General features: G+C 37.1%; 1 protein-coding gene across 13 annotated transcripts in view; it reads right to left on the reverse strand.

Annotated features, from left to right (window-relative positions):
• The window catches only part of NRXN1 (neurexin 1), a 1,209,846-nt gene that overhangs the window by 466,924 nt on the left and 719,556 nt on the right, over window positions 1-23,366 (reverse strand). The gene's annotated exons all lie outside the window — the stretch shown is intronic.

Consider the following 23,366-nt stretch of genomic DNA (forward strand, 5'->3'; position numbering starts at 1 on the left):
GAAGAGACAGAAAAAGAGAGAAAGAAGGAGACAGCTGAGAAAGGATGACAGAAGAGAGAAACAGTATGGATGAGAATGCTTGTGTCTTGGTCCAACATTTTAGGGTTCTTTAAGAACCCCCAAGATCTCTGTAAAAGCACAGTTATGATGATCTTTTATATGGGTGGAGTTCTGCTCTTCTATTATCATGTTTCATAAGAAAAAAACCACCAATAAATCAGGAAATAAAAATTCCTTAACCTCTAAGGAAGAGAGGACATTATATTCTATCGGTGAAATGAAGAATCTTTAACCTGAAGCAATGTGCCCTGGAAAAGACAGCACATAACTGAGAGTAAAAATCTTGCCATGGCATGTAGACTTAGCCAGGATGACCAGTCACTGGCAGCGGCAGCTGCTGCTGCTGCTGCTAAGTTGCTTCAGTTGTGTTCAACTCTGTTCAGCCCCATAGACAGCAGCCCACCAGGCTCCCCCGTCCCTGGGATTCTCCAGGCAAGAACACTGGAGTGGGTTGCAATTTCCTTCTCCAATGCATGAAAGTGAAAAGTGAAAGTGAAGTTGTTCAGTTGTATCTAACTCCTAGTGACCTCATGGACTGCAGCCTACCAGGCTCCTCCGTCCATGGGATTTTCCAGACAAGAGTACTGGAGTGGGGTGCCATTGCCTTCTCCACACTGGTGGCTAGTAGACGGGATATGGAAGTATGCTTAAAAGAGTTCCCTGATTTCTAAAAGAAGATAAAAACTATGGAATGATAAGTAGCTGGACATTTTTTGGTGTTTATTCCTATTTAAAGACAAAAAAAAACCCAACTCTGAATAAGCACTGCCTCTCACAGGCTACTTACTGTCTATATAATCTCTTACACCAACAAAATTATGTATTGAAAAAAGGAGTTCTAGAAGGATTTGATATAAATCATCCACCCATCCAGTTGGCCATTCAGAGTCAATCCTGGGACTCTGGTGGTCACTATGTTACCAGTGTACAGGGACTGCCTAATCAAACGTGTAGCATTCCAACACCTTACATCTTTCGCAAAAGTTTACCTTATTTTACTGAAAATGTAATAGTTGAGTTCAGTCGCTCAGTCATGTCCAACTCTACAACCCCATGAACCGCAGCACGCCAGGGCCCCATGTCCATCAGCAACTCCTGGAGTCCACCAAAACCCATGTCCATCGAGTCAGTGATGTCATCCAACTATCTCATCCTCTGTTGTCCCCTTCTCCTCCTGCCCTCAATCTTTCCCAGCATCAGGGTCTTTTCAAATGAGTCAGCTCTTCACATCAGGTGGCCAAAGTATTGGAGTTTCAGCTTCAACATCAGTCCTTCCAATGAACACCGAGGACTGATCTCCTTTAGGATGGACTGGCTGGATCTCTTTGCAGTCCAAGGGACTCTCAAGAGTATTCTCCAACACCATAGTACAAAAGCATCAATTCTCTGGTGCTCAGCTTTCTTTATAGTCCAACTCTCACATCCATACATGACCACTGGAAAAACCATAGCCTAAATAGCTTAGTCAGGCTAGTGAAGGTGCTTTTATCTACTTAAATACACCATGTCTCCCAACTTACCACAACTGCTCAAAGATCAAGAGAACCCGAATCCAGCACTTTCCACTGTGTCCTGTTCCCATCCTTATCCCCAATCCATTTTCTCTCATTTTGTTACTTTTTAGCATGTGGGTTTTAATTCACTAGATTGTCAATATCCATTTTTAAAACATCCAGTAAGCTTCAAAAAGAAAAATGAGGAGCACTAATTTAAGAAATGGGAAATCTGGGCTGCCTTCTTGGCACTGCCATTTAAAATACCGGTTATGTCACATTAGTAACCTAGCATCTCCCCAAGGCTCTGTGGCTTCCTTTATAAAACAGTCATGTCCCTGTCTTTCCTAACAATCCCACAGGGCAGGAAGGGTATAATGTAATATTTAATGAGAGAGGGCTTTAAAATATATCAGACACTCCAGAGAGTACAGGCAGTATGTCTCTCCCTCTGTAGAGGTCTAACATATTGAAGCTGATGGGCCTATACCATTCATCTGGTCCCTTTCCATCTATAGATATGTAGAACACTGCATGGTTCTCTGATAGCCTGGTTAAGGGTGATGATCTGTCCTTCCCTTCCTAACTAGATAGTAGATTCCTGAAGGGGAGAGGAAACAAATCTTCGTTTGTACTCCCTCTAGTGCCCAGCATTTGTGAAGTGAAAATTTATGTCTTAATGCATATAGTCAATTGTCATTATTTACAGAAGTTATGGTCTAAAAAGTGACTATGAACACTGATTTAGGGAATACCAAACCATTGCTCCTCTGGGTTAGGTTCCTACAAGTCTCTGCTCACAGTATTTTCATCAACAGATTGATATATAACCTTATTTTATGTGTTTCCTGTTTAAAGACATCTTTACTGAAAAAAAAATATATATATATAGTTAATTCATAACACTGAATTCAGAGCCAAGATCACTATAACTTAAACCTGAATGAAGCCTCTCTAACATATTTATTTTCTCCGTAAGACATATCATGGCTTTCTTGCGCTCGGGAACATTAAACAGCACTTCAGCATTATGTTTAGGGACTGTTTTAAACAACAAAATCACAAACAAAAAGAACAGAAATGTGAAAAATATGGTACTAAATAGACCACACAAAGGACATTTGTTTACAATATAAGCTGAAGGCAGAATGTTGCCTTGTTTGACCTCAGCTGGGAAGGTGGGTGTTGAGGACTCAAATGTTTCGCCATTCTGTGCATGTCTGTTAAGGATCACCTTGGTGCCATGAGTGCTGATTTGGGGTTATAAATTTTATTGCAGAGGTGAGGTCACACCCGTGAAAAACAGCGATTGACTTTCTTGAATTAACAAGGAGGAGGGGGTGAAATTTGGGAAATGATTTGTATAAATGAAAGAAATAGGAATAGAGGAAGTGTAGAAGATTTTGATGAAACTTTCCAAGAGTACTCGAACAAAAGACTCCCCTGACTGTCTTCCATTGTCTCAGGCCTTGGGAGATGAAGGTGGGGTTAGGGAAGGCATAGGCCAGGAATATCAGTTTTACTGGAGTCTCAAGGGCTTAAGAGGAAATATTTATGACTACCTTGGAAGAAGAAATTGTAGCTGTCTGGGGCAACTTTGCAATACTTAGGAGGTTCTGGGTTGGATTCTGTGATACAGATGCTGCAATATTTGTTATAAATGACTGTAATTTGGTGGAACAAGGAGCAATTCTATCTAGAGAGTAGAGAAAAGTCTTGTGAGCAAACTCATGCCTAACGTGGGATGAAGCTAATAAAGATTGTGTTTACTCTTGATGTCCTTTCAGCGTGTCCATTCCTGAGGCTGGAAGTGTATTATTTAAAGGAAACTGAGGCAACGCTGACATATGTTCTCACGTGAGTAAACAACTGTTTGGAGGAGACACAGGGCTTGGCTGCCTGTAATTCACTCAAATATTTCAGCATGGACAATGTGATATAAATGTGAGTTAGTACTGTTCTATGTCTCAGGAGAACTGGTTGCTTTCACCAGGAATGCATGCTCTAATGTTTCAGCCAGAACCATAGAAGTCAGAGGGAGCTTCTAGAAGGCTTGAGTTATCATCATCTCTAATCATGATATGGCTTTGCTCATTAATTGGAATATATGTTGGAAACAGGTTATCATTAATGACATAAATGGCTTGTCAGTTTGTTAACGGAGGTTAAGAATGGGTTGTCTTTGGTGAAATCATTAACATTCAAGATATGTGGACTGGCCAAAATTTTTATGAATATGCTTTGCTTCTATTTAAATAGGCTATGCAGATCTAAGAGACCTTTCACCCTTTACTGTAAGCAATAGTGCCATAATATTAGTAATAATGAGAACTGACATATTTGTAATGTCACAACTCTGAGAGATGCAAAAGACTGAGTTCATTTAGTCATCACAAAACGAAATGAAACCAGTGCTCACTGATCCCTTCATCACTTAATTCTAACAGACGAGGCTCTGAATGCTATCACTGAAATACTGCCATATTTGCTTCAAGAAATTCTATTTGCAAGACATTTGTGGGAGGTGGTGCTTAAAAGAACCAGGAGTTGGAAATTCATCCAGCTTCCATAACAGGCTATAAGATTTTGTACCTACTTGGTAATAAATGTCTGCTTCTGTAGCAAAAGTTGGTCTGCGTCTTAAATCCACTAGGACCTGTGGGAATGCTTGGAAGACTGGTTCACCCTCCTCTGCCTCTGACCACCTTGTGTACCAAGATCTACCAAGAGAATATAATATCTATAAATGGGAGGCTATTCTAGATTCATTCACCACCAATGATTCACAGTGGACAAGAAGGCAGGTGATTTAGTGTGAAGAAATGGGAGATGGGATTGAAAGCTGAGGGGAGAAAAGAAAGAAAATAGATGAAGAAAGAGGAGAAGAGCGTGGAGAAGGGGGAGTGTGCACAGAAATGGAAAAGGACAGGTCACTTTAAACTATTTTTTCCTATTCCTAAAATCAACCCTTCCGCCTCAAGAAGCAGGATGGTTGTCAGGCAGACACTTTCAACCTTTTTGTATTTCTCTTAAAACTTAATTGGAAATGGTTACAGCTCAGTATTAAGCTTTTAAAATAGAAAAGTAGACACTAAAACAGCAGAGAGGAAGTATATTAAAACCCACAGGCAGCGCCAATCTTTTAAAAATTAAAAATGGGGAGAGTGTCAATCATGCATTTTGCATTTCTACTGATGTCAGCACAAGAAAGGCAAAGAGAACCCATGTATCCATCTACCTGCATTTCTGGGTGGGGACTGAGAGACAGTGAAGAGGGGGAGACCCGGGAGAGGATGCTATCTGTGAAGTTGTAAGGACAAACCTCTGATCCTGTTACCTTTGTGGGTTATTGCAGGTCCCTAAAGGTGTTCTGATAAAAAACCCGGGAAAGAGAGAAGAGACAAAGAAAAAAAAAAAAGAAAGGAAGGCAAAAAGGAGAGAGGGAGGAAGAAAGAGAATGAATTAAGGAGGGAGGGAAAGAAGGGAGGTAGGGAAAGGAGGCGGGGGGAGGAAACATGCCAAGACTAAAAGCATCCCTGCAAATCTTGTAGTTCAATCTCTTCAGATGATAAAGTTGAGGTCCACAAAAGTAATAATGATACCAAAAATTCAGATATACTTATGACGCGTTTACTTATCTGGAAGTGCACCTTCATCCCCCCCCACCCATAGTCTCATCATAGAAGTAGACTGGTGAATTCAGTCCGTGTACCTACTACCTAGAAGCTCCACATTGATATCCCAAAGGAGGGAGAGTAGCAGGAACCCAGCATGAGACAGCACGATGCCCAGTTGACTCAAAATAGATTAAAGCCTGTGGTTTGATTTGTGAAATATGAATCTATTTATTCAATCACAGTTAGCGGCGTTTAAGCCTGAAATATTTTATGCTCCCTATCTTTTCTCTTGCCCTTTTAAATTAAAACTTAATTTTGACATCTGACATAAAATTCATTGCCCAAGCACCAAGGGTGGGTCATAGACATTTCATTATCAACTGCCTCTTTAAGTGCTGTGGGCATTACTTTGGCACCAACCAATCATATACTTTCAATCACTGGCATCTTACATTGTTTGTATAGTTATTTAAATGAAGTTGTGTTGCTGACAATTTTCCCTAGGTTCATGCAGTCTGATGGGACTGCATTCATAGTGTAGAGGAAGAATATGTGGCTTGAGTGCCCGGACTGTGAGTTTGAATCGGACTCTGTGATTATTATCCATCTGACACTGGGTTTAATGGACCCTTACTTCCATTTCCTTGTATGTAAAATGATTATAACACTGTGTAATGAAATAGAACAGCCTCTAAAATATATTAAGTACTAAGTATAAGTTACTGCCATTTACTCACATGTACATATTTTAGATAGTGACTAAAGACATACCAATAATGAGCTGTAACAGGATTTTTAATTTTGCCCAATTTCAGACTCTTCCCACTCAGTCAAGTTCAGCCACCTCCATGATTCTGTTTCTCTAAAACTGTGGTGCTCAAACTTTAGTGTGTCTGAGAATCACTAGAACGGCTTATTAAATCATAGATTGCTTTGCTTTTGAGTCCCTTGATCTGTACAGTGGCCTGATAATTTGCATTTTTAACAAGTTCCCAGGTAATGCTCATACTGCTGGCCCAGGGGAACTAGATTTTCAGAACCACTGCTCTGTCTGAATGTCAAAGTCTTTAACATGGGTTTTATTAACCAACACCGGGAGGGCTTTCTAATTAAGCTCCTTACCAATAACTTCACCTCTCTGGCTGTGTACTCTAAACATAGACAGCAGTGCTGTTCCCAGAGCTCTTCTTTAAAGCATTCTTTAAAGACTTCAAGATGTCTACCTTATAAACCTAGATGTTCTCATTTCACACCATGTAACTATAAATTCCTTTCATTCTACTTAGAAAAAACTATTTTCTTTTCTCTCTCATCTTTTGCATTTGAGCTCTTCCTCAGTTAGCCCAGCCAGTGGCTAGAGGCAGGACTGAGTTTTTACAGGACTGACTGCATGACATTACACTCTGAATCTCACTTTACTAACTTATTAGCCATGTGGCCTTAGGCAGGTGAGAATGCTTGTTTCCATATAAAACCTAATCATCCAAATAGTCAGGTACCATTTAAGAAAAAGAAAAGAAAAAAAGTAGTCCCTTTCAGGTCCTGGCATTTCAAGTTTTCAGTCTGACCAGCATCAACTACGGGAAAGATCAATGACAAAAACTGACAGCCTGGGAGCTGTCACCTGCATCAGCGGTGGCACAGTGTGCCACATGCATTGCTCCAGAAGAAGGCAACACGGGACTGTTGAGAATAGAACTAGCGCCGAAGGACAACTATAAGGCAAATTAGGGTGATATAAAAACTGAGATGTAATTTGCAAATTTCTTAGTAAATAAAGATACTCAAATCTAGAACCAGACATCATACCCATACCATGAGTTCAATTTCCTGAACGCTGGAGTACTTGGAGCATAAAACCAGTCTGATCTATCTTTATGGATATATGTTCTGGAGCATATGTTGCCATTTGAATTCACTGAAAAGAATCTAATCATGCAATTTGAACTGAATCTCTAAATAGGTTTGTCTGGGATCTATAATCTAATCACCATCCAATTCAGGACAAATAGATTACACACTTTGTAAGAGTGATATTTTGAAGTTAGCACTACAGTTAAGTTCGTGTGATTATCCCACTACAAAGATTGGTGTTCCACGTAATTCAAAGTTCTTTACCATGGCATATTAAGCCCTTCAAAATTTGCCTCCATCCTGCCTCGGTCTTATTTTTATCTCAACTTCTGCCACTTCTCCCGCAAACATCCTAGGCTCCAGACACATGAACTTCTCTTCCCTAAACACGCTATATGTTTTCACTTTTGCACTGCTCATGCAATTCTTTCTGTAAAAAAATTATCTTTTCTCCTTCCTATGTCTCTTTAATAGCTCATTCATTCTTCTATAAAATTGTTGGAAAATTTTCTAAACTCTGTCAGTTATTTGCTAAACTCTCTCAAGTATAGACTATCACAAATACCTAAAAAAAAAATACCTGAGGTATGTAATAGTATATTTATACTATCATTGTGCTGAATGAATGGAATATCAAAATAATAGATTAAATGTATCTCCGTATGTAGGAGTTTAAAAAACTCCTTACAAACCAAAAAACAAAAGAAATGAAACAAACCCTATTCAATTTATCCTTGTAGGCTTTTGATGAGCTCGTTCATTGCCTAAAATATGTAAGAAATTCAGGTTAAACTTCAGTTTGAATGATAAATTGGTTATGAAGAATAATGGAATTCATTGTCATTTTCCTACTCATGTTGTATACAGATGTCTGTCTTTCCTCTTCTATGTAAAAGGAAAATAAAATATCACCAAGCAGTGTTGCTAGCTGCCAAGTTGAATTGCCAAGCAAACATTTATAGCCAACTTATAAATCCTTGAAAATAGGGTTTTATAATGGAAATACTGGCAGCATTTTAACTATAACCATTCAAATAATATCACTATAGCAACGTATAATCCAATATACCTGTTCTGGGATTGATGAGAGACTTAGCTATAGGTTTTGGGAAAACTTCCAGTGGCTCAATTCAGATTGAATGATCATTCCATTTGAATCTCTTAGGATATTTATATTTATTTCCAAATGTGTAGTATATTTTCCAAAATATTTATTCTTAAAATATAGGATATTTTTTTGATACTTGTATAAAAATATATGACCTCTGAGAGGCATTTCCAAAAATCATTAATCAGTTTTTTTTTTTTCAACTGTCTTCTTTTTCTCTCGCGAAAGAATTACTTTCCTCAGCTTTTCTCTGTTCTGTTGCTGAGATGATTCCCCCAGAGACTTGTGTGTTTATCTTGACAGGTGTTAGTAGATCTGTGGACCTCTGTGGAACTGTTCCTAGTTGTGTTGCGGTACAGTAGAAAACACTATGTCTGCAAACTAATGAACTTACCTTATTGCATTCTAAATAAAATAAACCACCCAGCGAGTGGAATTAATCTACTAATGTCTTCCTAATGAAGCTTTCATTAGGCATATGGTGTCATCTTCAATATCTAACACATGATAGGTATTAAAACAAAGCATATCTGGTAATTTTTTAAATGCATACACGATGACTGCCTTGTATATTATTTTCAAATGGACTAGTTTACCCTTAGATTGTTTTAGACGCCTAATCAAAGAGATACAAGAAACATTTCTAGACTTGAGCAAATGTTTCGCATCCGAATGGAAAGAAGAAATGTCTTATCTACCATCACCCTTAAATAATTAAAACCAGATTTGCTGTTCTAATTTTTAAGAATGGAGCTATATAGTAGTGTACAATTTTCTGTGCAATGTAAAATGCCACTCATTAACGAAATTTAGGAGCCAGATATTGAGAATGGAACGGTGTAAGTCCAAGTCACAGTGGTTTGCTTTAAAATAATGCTACTTCCTAGCATAGCAAACAGAAGATTAAATTCTGATTGAACACTTCAGTGGTCAATGGAAGATCAGCTGCAAACATAATCTGTTTCCTTTCTTATTGGCAAGGAAAAAAAACAAAGTATAATGCAGAAATACCTGTCTACTTCAGAAATTCATCAGTTTGGGATCATGTGCTATCTTATTCCATCTAACATTTATAGTACCATGTAGACAAGCCACAGAGGAGTCACATGCTCATTGCTGCACTAAGCCAAATTCTTAATTTCTCATTTCAGGTTGCCATATAATATTATCTCCTATCTTGGAACAGTAATCACGGTTGTCCAAATGAGACTTGTAGATCTTATCAGTCATGTATTTTACTACTATTATTAAAATTTACTCATTTCAATGATTATTTACTGCCAGGCCTTTCAGAGGCTAGTAAACAGACAGTAAAAAAGTAAAGGTGGGTCTTTTTTCCTTCAGCAGTAGGAGCCAGAAACAGTATGAAAGCAACAGGTCATTAAGAAAGGCAATTTCCTACTTGAAGGATTAGACAGTACCCTCTTTTGTACTGTTAAATCACAGTTTGGGTTATTTTTTCAAGTGATACTGATTTTTTTTTCAATTTACATAGTCTCTAGAGAAACTGCAAGAGATCCCCAAACACAAACCATCTCAGCCAATCAATAAAACCAATTTTAAAAAGCCCTTATTTATATTTATTGGAGAAGGCAATGGCACCCCACTCCAGTACTCTTGCCTGGAAAACCCCATGGACAGAGGAGCCTGGTAGGCTGCAGTCCATGGGGTTGTGAAGAACTGGACACGACTGAACGACTTCACTTTCAGTTTTCACTTTCACGCATTGGAGAAGGAAATGGCAACTCACTCCAGTGTTCTTGCCTGGAGAATCCCAGGGACGGGGGAGCCTGGTGGGCTGCCAATTATGGGGTCACACAGAATTGGACACGACTGAAGCAACTTAGCAGTAGCAGCAGCAGCATTTATATTTACAGCCTTGAGCAAACCTTCACACAGCATGTAAAATAATAATAATAATAATAATAATAATAAACTAAACCACAACACAAGCTAAAGATAATTAGCTTAACAAGGAGGACTTCGAACTGATACATGAGGCGTTTTTCTTTTATTATTTAGGGAAAATATAGGTGATTTTTATTTTGAAGCAGCTCACATTTGCTGGCATTACAAAATTGAAAACTATGTAAGTTTCAGCAAATGTTTGCTTTCCTTTTTGGATTCACAACAATAACTACTGCCATCAGTCAGTATTGCATTCAGACTTGAGAAAATTTGAAGCATAAAACTGTGCTCTTGAATATCATGTGAAAATCTTAATCACTTTAAAATGCTTTTACATTCAAGGAGGAGTAGGGCATAGTCTTAATAGAGGCAAACAACAGTTATATGTATAAAATGGGAAGTAAAATCATGAGGTTGTTTTCACAGCCCATTTTTTTAAAGGTTTATTGCTTATGAGTCATGTTTAAGGAAGCTGTACTTTTTCTATGCTGAAGACTGTTATATCAGGTAATTAAAAACAGAAATTTCCTGTAGCGAAATAGTAGGGTTGTGACAAAACCTTATTATTTATCTTTACATTTTCCTCAGTTACCCAGTTTGCCTAGAATCCTACATTTCATACTATTAAGAGACACCTGAGGTATGGTGGATGATTAATAAACAAAGCTCTAACTTTTATTTTAATCATCCTTTTTTTTACCACTTTGTCAAAATAGTGATGCTAAGGCAGTTTTGAACTCAATAGCCTATAGAGACATTAAAAGCAAGAGAACAAATATATTAACATAGATATTTATTGTTTTATATATAACTTGAGTGATATTTTCTAACTTGGTGGAATAATCTACTGTATAAACTTGGGAATTATTTGTGAAAATTAAAGGGAATAGGGAACTATACACAAAAATCAAATTAGAAGAGTATAGATCTACAATCCAATAGGATAAAATTTGACTGTTACAATCATACAGTCTTAGAAGCAGTTTGAAGTTGTCCAGTGTGGCTGAAATAAGCAGAATCTGGAGCAATAAATGATATTATTTTTACCCAGTAAAAATCCCTCAATCCAGTAATAGATTAAAAACAGGTTAGTTGGGCAAATGAGATTTGAATCCACTGGGTTTCCGAAACTGGGAATTAAAGAAAAAATCAAGGGTTGGATTACTATCAAGGAATGGAAAATAGGTTACAATTTTCCAGATTTAAAAAAATAGCACAAAAATACTGTAATAAGACTCAGATCTGGTTCTAAAGAACCCAATAGTTTCTTATGACTTACTGGGTAGTATCTACATAGGAATACCAAGATTCACTTTAAAATTCAGTGACTTTAGTCCCTATAGTTTTTAGGGGCAGCCCAGTCCTTGGATCATAGATCAAGCTTAGAAAGGCAGTTGTAGCAGAAACTTCTAATTTGTACTCATTATCTATTCTGCCATCTTCCCAGAAAATTGAATGACCTGTTTTGGGGGAGTAGGGAGGAATAAAGTACATTGAATGGCAATATGTCCCATTAAGAAACTTGCTTTCCCAAACTTCCCAATAGTCAGAGTGTCCTTGTGACCCCATTAATCTTGCGGGAATATAAATGGAAGTTCTTGGGAAAGGTTTTCTACAAAGACAGACTTGGACAGCATGTCCTTTTCTTCTTTGTGCCACAAAATCTTATTCCTTTTGTCCAAAATGCAGAATCACTGCTATGAAAGATACCCATTCTGAGACCATGAGGTCAAAATCATATTTTAAGGATGGAGAAGAAGGAGTCTAAATACTTGACATTATTCTACTGGAGTTATACTAGCCTTACCTCACCTACGTCTGAGCTTCTTATTAAATATGAAAATTAAATGATCTTCTGTTTAAATCAGTGTAAGTCAGGTTATCAATTTGGGGAAGTAAATATGTACCTAATATAATATATAACTAATTTCTGGTAAGGATGATTATTTAGGTGAGTTGGTTAGCCATGTTGGACTCAGGGTGACACTTATTCTTAAGGAAAGTCAATAACATACTGTCCAGAACTGTGATTTTAATGGGTCAGGATATGCTTTGGATTACTCCAGAACCACATGCATTTTAGAAAGGTAGTTGCTTTAATAAAGGGGCCTATTAGAGATGATAATTGAGGAATAAGGCTATCTAAGGCCCTTGAACAAGAAGAAAATGACTTTAAGTAAAGAATGTTTTGGGCCTGACGGGAAGTGTTCTCTCTTTGTCCTTCCCAAGCATGCCAGGGAAAAGGAAGAGAACATTCTATTTTCTAGAAATAAGGAACTAGAACCTGCCAAAGATATATTCTCAATCAGGAAGTCTCTGAAGTGGGCTTATTAGTAATAAACTCATCTTTCCAATCAGTATACCTAAATGTGAGTAGGTGCAGCTGATATACATTTATTTTTCCATTTATTCCTTAAAGTATCAAATAATTTATTGATTGAACAAATATTTACTGAGTACCTGCTCCATAGCAGGATGTGTACCAGGCCCTGATCTCATCCAGAAAGAAACATTTGGGGGTTTGGTTCTAGTTGAGGAAAGGAGTCTTTGAGCTTATTGCCTCCTTATCTTAAACTGGGCTCATCCCAGTCCTCTCTTGAAGTCCATCAAAGGCTAATATGTACCTTGACTTATAGAAACTGCCCTGTAGATAGGATTGAATTGGAACTGAATGAGTCTTACTTCAGTTAATATAGTTTCATACTCAAAGGGTTTCAAAGCAGTTCAGACATGCTTATTGACCAGGTGCTTACCACCTATTTGGCAAATACTGTTTATAAAGTTTTCAAGAAACAAATATTGATCCAAACAATTCCCTTGCATTTAATATTCTATCATTCTAGAAGGCCACTATTAACTTTGATGTACACATGCAATTACCTGTCTGACTAAAGAGTTTCAATTGCCCTAACTCTTGGGCACCACGTCATGATTAAATGCATAGAAGCAACAGGTTGTTAACTTGGAAGGCCAGAAAACCACTGTGGCACAAGATCAATAGTTATATCACCTACTAAAGAATGTCTTTGTCGTTGTTTTCTACAGTCCTCGAAGTCCTAGATAAGAATTTACAGCTGGGTTTTGTTCTTCTTCTGTGTACATATTATTTACGCAAATAAAAATTAAATTTATCTAGGAAGAGTCTAGATGGTCCATAGAGGAGTGAAGATTGTTTTAATTATTGTAGAGCTCATAAAATACATTTCAGCTGGCAGGGCATCCTCTTCAACAGACTACCATATGCTTCAGAGTAGGGAAAATTAGCATGCATAAATGTAAAATCTTGCATGGGGCTTTGAGAAAAATCAGTAGCACAAGCCCAGGATGAGGGTAACCTGATTCTGTAGTTCTTAGTTTAAAAAAGTACCATGAGATTTTCACTGAACAAAAAAGTAATCATAAACAACAGTTTGATGCAACTGTTATAAAAAACAGCATGAATTTAATTGAAGGATGTAGTTCTTTTTTTCCACACTTTACATAAAACACATATGGGATATGGTTTGACATGCTGAGTCCCTTATTTTAAAGATACATTGACAAAAGGAATGACCAGATGCTCAGAAGAGCCATGAAAATGAAGTGAGAGTGTTAGTCACTCAGTCATGTCCGACTCTTTGCAACCCCATGGGCTGTAACCAGGTTCCTCTGTCCATGGGATTTTCCAGGCAGGAATAATGGAGTGGGTAGCCATTCCCTTCTCCAGGGGTCTTCCTGATCCAGGGATTGAGCCTGGATTTCCTGCATTGCAAGCAGATTCTTTACCATCTGATAGGTATGCTTCACTGACTTTGCAGCTAGAGAAAGAGCCAATAGATGAAAACAGATTAATAAAAAAGCAGATTATAGCACTAAGATAAATGAAGATTTCAGAAAGTGGGAATTTGGGATTAATCTGCATTTCCACAAGGTAATTTCTGATGTGTTCCCCTGTCCTGAGGTCTTACCTGTGAACAGGTCCTTAAAGAAATAATGGAACTTGAGAGAAATAATAAAGTGAGCTTTAGGTCTAATTGTCAACCAAGGAAACTGAAAGTTGGATCTTATTCAAGAGTTGTCAAGAAGAAGCACAAAGGCTACCCTCTGATGTATATACTGCTGCACCCTCATTAGGCAAGTAACTCATCTCCAAGTACCTTCTTGGGGAGCTAGGTAATGATCCAGAGGAAAGTAGACATAATTATTATTTTATATATCTTCAATCGTATGCCCTTAGTTCCAGGAAATGTACTCCATGTTCTTTAGGAAGGGGTGCAGGACGGAAGTACCATAATACATACAAGAAAAAATAATTCTAACGCTAAGAAGCTGAGAATGCATAGCCACCAGTTTGGAAGCCTAAAAATAAATGGTCTAAAACAGGAGAAGAGAGGAGACCTCGCTGGAGAATATAGAACGGCAAGGTCAAAATGATCTGAGAAAAAGGTGGATGGTGAAGTAATCATGATAACTGCAAACATAAGTAAAAGGGCACTTGTGAAATAAACCAAACAAACCCATATTACCTTACTATATTATATATCTTCTATGAAATTTCCTGGACTCTGTTGCAATTAGACTGTACCACGCAAACTATCAACTTCTGACTAAGTGTAATAACAATGCACATTCTATTTGATCATAAGCATTAAGAGTTTTATCAGTGCTCAATTGAACTCAAATTCTTATCTTTTCATACCAGATCACCTGGGTAGACGTTACAGGACGTTAAACAAATTCTACAATCCCAAATACTTAGGCTCAAATAAATTTAATAGCATGATGTTACTTGTCTTATATTCTGGTAGAACTGATACACAACTACCTTATGTACGCTTAATCTGAAAAAAGTAGCCAGTTTTTGATTTCTTTGTGATTTCTGATTATAACTCCCCTCTACAACATTTCCTATGGCTTCAAACACTCACATATCTTAGGCAGACTGGCATTTCTATTGGAGGTGATACTGAAATAACCACTGACCCACAACTCCCACAGGTTGCTACTAGAAGCGTTGGGCAGTATATCTTCCTACTCATTTCGGTGAGCTCTGATGTAAGAAGTAAACAAATTAGAGAATGCAGATAAAAGGCTAAAAGAAAGATATTAAAAGAATGATGGCCATGGCTAACAGGCAAAGATAAACACTCTTGATAAAAGGTATTTATTCTATTTATTGAAGACTCTCCTCAGTTTCTACTTCTTCCACTATTTCAGCCATGATTTATCATGACCTGAGCCACCGTGTAGCTCTTCTTCCCTGCGTGCACAGACTATCTCTCCAGCTAGACTCTAGCTTCATCACGGTAGGGTCTATGTCTTATGTTTTTCTGGTTCTCTATTTCATAAAACAGGTCTCCATTCAACATACAGTGAGCCAACTACTCACAGAACTTTCCTGTGAAATCATGATTTAAAGTTGTACTTCACCCTGGACTTACTGACTTTCCGAGGTTTTGCTCAGGAATCTGCATTTGTAACAAATGACTAGACACTAGTTTCACAAATATTTGCCAGCCCAAAACCTTGCATGGAGCAGGTGCTTATAAATGTCTGGCACTGCTGCTAAGATATTGCTTCTTGGCATGCCCATCCATATGTGTTTATGAGAAACAGAGAAACGATGATTTCCTCAGTGTGTCCTCTGTCAGCCACTAGGTAATAAATGCCTTGAGGGTTGATGTCTTGCCCAGATGGTCCTTTGTATCTTCTTTAAATTTTTTTTTCTATAAAACTAGGCACTTCCTAGAGTGTACCATAAATAATTGTTTATGATAAAAGGAAAAAGACAACAGTGAAGGAAGAGGAACATGGGAAAATAGTTGGGAGGGAAAGAAGGAGGGTTGTTCCAAAAACTCCTTTACTTGGATGAATTGGAATTCAAAAGTGCTAATTAATTTTCTGCTTAAATTTTTTCTAGTTAATTCCTTTGTTCAACACTTAACTTACTAACAATGAGAATTATCCCCTATGGTTTTTTTTTTTTTTTTGAGATTACTAAAGACAGTCCTCCTGTGATAAAACATAATGGAAATAATATGAAAAATAATGTATATACATGTATATATAACTGAGTCACTTTTAAAGCAGTAATTAATACAACATCGTAATTTAACTATACTTCAATAAAAATTTTTTTAAAAAGACAGTCTTTTTTTGGATTGAAGATAGACCATACTATGAAGGGCTAGCATAGAACAAACCTGTAGTGTAGTAGTAAGGAATTGCTCGTCTCTATTTCTCCTCCTAAATAAAATTGATTTAATGGAAATAATTTCCATTTCTATATGTACATGTAGGTTTGCATATGTATGTATGTATAATTACTTCATAAGGATAAACTCAGCAATGATCTGTGCCAATTATGGGCAGTGTTAATGAGCTATAAGAGGGACTTACCCAGTCACCCATGATTTCCAATTGTCTTTTATTGCAGAAGACACTCCTCATCTTTCACTTGGGTCTAACTCCCACACATACCTTCTGTGCCCTTGTTTTATTATCACAAATAGACAAAAGATAAAATTGGAAATCAAGACTTGAGAACAAGTTTATGTCCAAACCAACAGGGACATGAGGCTTCATTGCTTCTAATCTCTAGGATTCAATTTTTCAAGTGGTGGGAAGACCTCTGCTTTCCATTTCCATTTTTTCCTACTGAGGATGAGTCTTATATTCAAGAATTGCTTTCTAACAGAACATCAAATATGTGTGTGTGTGTGTGAGTCTGTAAGAATGTAAAGATCTATCTACGTTAAAGATCTCTATTCACTACACCTTAATTACGAAGATTCTGTGGCATAGATGGGTTAAGCAATTCACTCAGAATTGCAAAGTTAATTAAATTACAGATCAGATTCTTTTCCTGGGATGTATGAAAAAGCTTCAAGGGGACCAAGAATCTTCAAACTTGTATGCAAATTGCTTGTGTGCATCTGTGCATTTTTGTGGAGGCAGGATCCATAATTTTATCAGACTCTCAAAATGTTCCTCAATGTAGTTGGGAGAGTTATCGCTAGACCTGTAATTTATAAAATATTTTCATAACTAAAGAAAAATAGAGTTGAAGGTCATGAAACCCAAACTTCTAGTTAATATTATCCTCAGATAATATTTCTGGTAGAGAGCATGCAACAACCTCTGTCTAGTATATTCAGATAACTAATAGCTTATGACCATTCATGCTACCAGGGTTCAAAGCTCTAATAATTATAAAGGGATTAATTTCTCTGTATATTTCCTATTCTATATTTTCTCACAAAGGGCCAAGTGCAGCCTTTCAAGCCACAAAAAATAAAGCCATTTTGCTTACTCAGAAATATTTGAAGATGATGGTTATATTCCCAAGAATCCATGCTTCTCTGATCAAAACAGCCCCAAAGTTGCCATTCTAGACTCATGCACATTTAGAGCTGGAAAGAATGTATTTCAGTTTGTCAATATTCTTTAACAAACATACAATCAAATTCTAAAAATGATGCCCCACTTGTGACCTGGTTAGTCCATGATTAGACTGTCCCTGGTGAGTATTTTGTATCTTCGGGTGAATGAGGCAGTCCTGGATTTGCTTGAAAACAATCAAGTCAGAGGGTAGAAATTGAGGGAGTTTAACTTACAGGTAAAACCATGTCAATGTATTAGATAACTGCCAGAACTGGGTACTGGTACATTTGGATGCTCATTATCTGCCTGTTTTCTTTGTGACTGGTATGTTCTTTGACTAAAGTTTAATAGTAATAAATACCACAATCTGACACAGAACTTTCAACCTTATAAATAAATTCATAGACATGAGTGTGACAGTTGGAAAGTTTTCTCCAAGTGGTCAAAACATTCATTATTGTAACTAACAGTTTTGCTGAGGCTGCTATTATCAACTGTAGCACCCACATACACATAGTATTCCTGTGCATATTCTCCTTATTGGAGTGATTGATCCCATTTGGCCAAAGAGAAAATATTAAAAAGCATCATGTTGTTGTTCAGTCAATACAGTTGTGTCTGACTCTTTGCAACCCCATGGACTGCAGCATGCCAGGATTCCCTGTTCTTTACTATCTTCCAGAGTTTGCTCAAACTCATGTCCTTTGAGTCAATAATGCCATCCAACTATCTCATCCTCTGTTCCCCTCTTTTCCTGCCCTCAGTCTTTCCCAGCATCAGGGTCTTTTACAATGAGTTGGTTCTTTGCATCAGGTGGCCAAATCATCATAAAACTATGTAATTATTGATTGAATGGTAACCATAATGTTATGAGAATTTTAACAGTCAGTATCTGATGTAGAGTCAAGTATCACATTCAATATTTTGAGACAATATTTTTAAAGTCTATATTTTGTGAATTGCAAATAATTCCAGCTTGAATGTTAGTGAGTGCAACAAGTTTCTGTAAAAGCTTTTGAGTTTCAGAAGCTTCCTTTTGACAGATTTTTGAGTTATGGAATGCAGCCATCAGCAGTCTGTAGAAAAATGAAATACTGCAAGTCTATTTTTATGCAGCTGGGATCAAGCTACTAAATGGATCAAAAGAAATAATTTCTTTGAAGAGGTGGCTGTTGACACCAGTGCCCTAAAAATAAGTGCAATTTTGTGGGTACAAAAACTTGTTTATACTTCAGTGTAAGTAACTATAGATACAGTTTCCATATATATGCTCACACTCAAGATATATTGGATCCACTCTGAACATATTTTAATACACATCAGTTTAACATCACTGCCATTAAAGGGAAATTGCATGCTAGTTCGTGAACAATTGACATAGCTAATGACAATTATTCCTACTAGACTAACTTATTAGTCAATAATAAAAACAACTAAAATCATTATCCAACTCTTATTTTGTGCCAAATACCAACCAAATCCTTTCCAATATTATTTTATTGTATCTTTGAATTAAATTTGATTTTAATAACTAGCTATTATTACTACCAGTTTATAGATGAATAAGCTGACTCTTGGAGAGTTTAAAGGGTAACTTGCCAAAGATTATAAAGCTAGCATGTCTCTGAGTTGGAATTTGAATGCTGGTCTAATACCAAAGCTCTTAATCACTAAATTATATGCTACCCTTTTAGGTTAGACACCATTTCAACTGGTTCTAAACTACAAGAAAAAATGTTAAGAAACAGCTGTATCTTTTAAAATCTCATTGAATGTGAAAGTAGGTTTATTTACCGAAAATTTGGTTAATTGGACAACTATAGCAATAAACAATGGATGCTGAAAGCTAGAGTGCAAGTATAAGAAAGTGCCAAGATAAGAAATAACAATGTGACACAATGAAAGTCTTCATCACAGTAAAAGGTCAGAATAAAAAAATAAAACAGAAAGACTACAATAGGACACAAGAGGGATGGTTGATCTAGGAGTACAATGGAAAAATTTTAAATAGTTTTTAAAAGGAAACTATTGCAGGCTCTGAATTAAGAAACAATGAATATAACCCCTTTATATATAATAATAAACAAACTAACCAACTGTCTTTTGAAGTAGAACTATATAGTCTTAGTTCCAGAGAACAAAAATTCCTCCAGGTAGCACCCCGACTGATTCAGAGGTGCTTCTGTTATGCATAGACCAGAGGATGCTGGCCGTAGCAAGGCTTTACCTTCAAACCAAACGATCAAAGAAAAGTTTACCTTAAAAGATAATCTAAGCACAATAATCCTGGACATTATCTAAGTTTAACAAAATAATATGCAAAAAGCAAAAAAAAAAAAAAGATCAAATTTTTAGAGATGGTGTTGTATTAGGAAAAAACTCTTCTGCAAGTTAATATTAATTAAATATTTGGATACATATATAACTCCTCTGTATTGCTGAGGGGGTAGATATAAAGTAAATGGTGAAGAAGATCATCATTTTTATTATTTGGTTGGCCAAGATATTTGTTTAGGTTTTGCCAGACCATCTTAAAGAAAAAACTCAAATGAACTTTTTGGCTAACCCAATGGCTCATTAATAGCTGAAGAAAACACATTAACAAATTCCATTTGAAGATATATAAAGAGTATAAAAATATTTCCTACTGTTTATATCTGAAAGAGAGGGAATCAGTTCTGATGCAAGTTTGAGACTTTAATGACCTAGAATGAAGGCAAAATTATTTGTCTCCTCCATGCTCTGCTGGCAGCAATTCTAAGACTTGCTCCACCAAAATCTGAAGCAGGATTGAAAAAAAAAAAAGGGAAATTATAGAAAATCTCTCAACAAAGATCCTTTCAACTTTATAATACTTTATAACATACTTAAGCTACTCAGGTTCTGTTGGTAGATTTACACAAATACTGGTGAAGTATGGGTTTACTGAGTTTTGATGCTACAGGTTCCAGGACAACTTGATTTCAGGGAACAGGAAGTTTTCTGTTCTTCATTGTTCCAGAAAGGATGAGTTAAGAGATTTAGCTCACAAAAATTCAATTAATTCAATTAATAAAAACAATGCAGCCCTTTGCAAAGGAAATATTCATAAAGAACAATAGTAGATATAGAAATAATTCTACATGGTTGATGACTGATTGTCTATGTAACTTTCAACAAATTATACAACCTCTCTGGCTTTCACATCCTTAAAATGAAAACTTGGGGCTAGTTCATCTCCAAAGAACCATCATGTGAAACACAAGACAGTTTCTTAATCTATCAAAAGACAAAAGACTGAGTTAAGGGCAGACATTTAATTGCTATCTCAATATCCACTCCCCCAATCCCCCTGGCCTCACCAGGCCAGTTTGCATTCTGCCATTTGCTCATATATTTGACTCTCTTTACACATTTATGAGATATGTAAGTGAAGAAATGGTTTGAAAAATATCCAAAAGAAGTCATACACATTTTAGAAAGGCTTATTTATGAGGAATGAGTAAAGCAGTTGAGTCTGAACATTTGTGTTATCCCAACAAAGGTGACGGAAAGTGGGAAAGAAGAAGATTGCAGCTCTGTAAGGCATAGACAAAAAGGAAGAGTCAGCAGTAATCAGGATTTTTCTTTCTAATTGTTCAAGTTCAGTGACATTATCATTTAACTCTGTGACTAGACAGTTGCCAAGAATCATGGAATCTTGGTTTCAAGAGTCAATTAAAACAGGCTAGACCACAGGCCTGTGCCTAGACATAGGCACATAGGAAATGAGAAGCACGCAATATAGGTATTCAGTATATAGTAATCAAATAGGAAAAGGAGTACGTCAAGGCTGTATATTGTCACCCTGCTTATTTAACTTATATGCAGAGTACATCATGAGAAACGCTGGGCTGGAAGAAACACAAACTGGAATCAAGATTGCAGGGAGAAATATCAATAACCTCAGATATGCAGATGACACCACCCTTATGGCAGAAAGTGAAGAGGAACTAAAAAGCCTCTTGATGAAAGTGAAAGAGGAGAGCGAAAAAGTTGGCTTAAAGCTCAACATTCAGAAAACGAAGATCATGGCATCCAGTCCCATCACTTCATGGGAAATAGATGGGGAAACAGTGGAAACAGTGTCAGACTTTATTTTGGGGGGCTCTAAAATCACTGCAGATGGTGACTGCAGCCATGAAATTAAAAGACACTTACTGCTTGGAAGAAAAGTTATGACCAACCTAGATAGCATATTCAAAAGCAGAGACATTACTTTGCTGACTAAGGTCCGTCTAGTCAAGGCTATGGTTTTTCCTGGGGTCATGTTTGGATGTGAGAGTTGGACTGTGAAGAAGGCTGAGCACCAAAGAATTGACGCTTTTGAACTGTGGTGTTGGAGAAGACTCTTGAGAGTCCCTTGGACTGCAAGGAGATCCAACCAGTCCTTTCTGAAGATCAGCCCCTGGGATTTCTTTGGAAGGAATGATGCTAAAGCTGAAACTCCAGTACTTTGGCCACCTCATGCGAAGAATTGTTTCATTGGAAAAGACTCTGAGGCTGGGAGGGATTGGGGGCAGGAGGAGAAGGGGACGACAGAGAATGAGATGGCTGGATGGCATCATGGACTCAATGCACGTGAGTCTGAGTGAACTCCGGGAGTTGGTGATGGACAGGGAGGCCTGGCATGCTGCGATTCATGGGGTCACAAAGAGTCGGACACGACTGAGCAACTGAACTGAACTGAAGCTAGATTGGCCATGTAAATATTCACCTGTCAATAGGTTGCTACCCAAACAACAGAAGCTTGTCCTAATAACTGGCTTTTCTTCTTTTGGGATGATTTTCACATATATTCACCTAGTAATCCCATGAGAATCTGCTAGGTAGATGCTGGTAATTGAATATAAGGATTTAGGGCTATTTATAATATTGGGACAGAAAGAGGGAGAAAGATATAACAATAAAAGCAGATGGTTGATTCCTAATTTTGTCAACAAAATAAAGCTGTTTATTCTGAAAAGTAATTGTGAACTTGAAGTTTCTGAAGGGAATTTAGGATCAGATCATGTAACTTTAGGAGGAAAACCTATTCTGACCCAGTTAGACTACAATGTTCCGCTAAGCCTCCCTGACTTCACACACATATTGCTTCCAGGACTTCCCTCTCATGAAACTTTATAAAAATATGTTTTTCCCATATGGCCCAAAGATTACTCTGCCTTATTCATTGATGTAATTCCAGCAGAGTGTCTGTCATATAACAGACATTTAAAAAGTGTTCGTTAAAAGAAGAAATGTCCATACTGTAATGTCTTTGAAGAGAGGAGAGAAATGAAAATAAGAAAAAGGACTATGGAGAAGAGAGAGAAAGGCACAGTTTAGTGGAAGGTGAGAAGGGAGATGGACAGGCACCAGATTGTCAGGATGACTTCAAAACTGACCCTTTATTTCACACAGTGAGGGAACCAGGGCAAATCTCTGAGGCGTCAATGTACTCACTTTCTCTCCCTGACCCATATACATTTTATTTATTTTTAATCCCTGACACATATATACTTCCTTAGGAATGATTGCAGAGAAGGGCTAGACAAAATAAGATGGAAAATGAATATCAGAGAGACTGACAGGGGGAAATAACAAAGAAACAGACAGACTCTATTGTGTACAACCTCATGGTCAAAGATTTTCTACCTCCCTGAGACTCAGACTAGCTTGCAGGTGGAGTATTGACTGCTAGGCAGAGCATCATGGCTATAAAACAGACCACTGAGCTAGGCAATAAAAAATAGAGAGAGAAAGAGAATGAGAGGTCTAATGTCTTGTTTATGTCCCCTTTATAGCATCTTTGAGATGCTCTGCAGTCCCACAGCTGGCTTTAGTTCATATGCTTTTCTGATTAAGGCAATACATACCAAAGCAATCTAATATTAATGTGCCATTTGAAAAAAAAAATGAGGTGGTTATAGAAAAGGAAGGGATCTTCACAAACAGTGTAACTAA

Source organism: Capra hircus, chromosome 11 (genome assembly GCF_001704415.2).
Source record: "Capra hircus breed San Clemente chromosome 11, ASM170441v1, whole genome shotgun sequence".
Taxonomy (NCBI): Eukaryota; Metazoa; Chordata; class Mammalia; order Artiodactyla; family Bovidae; genus Capra; species Capra hircus.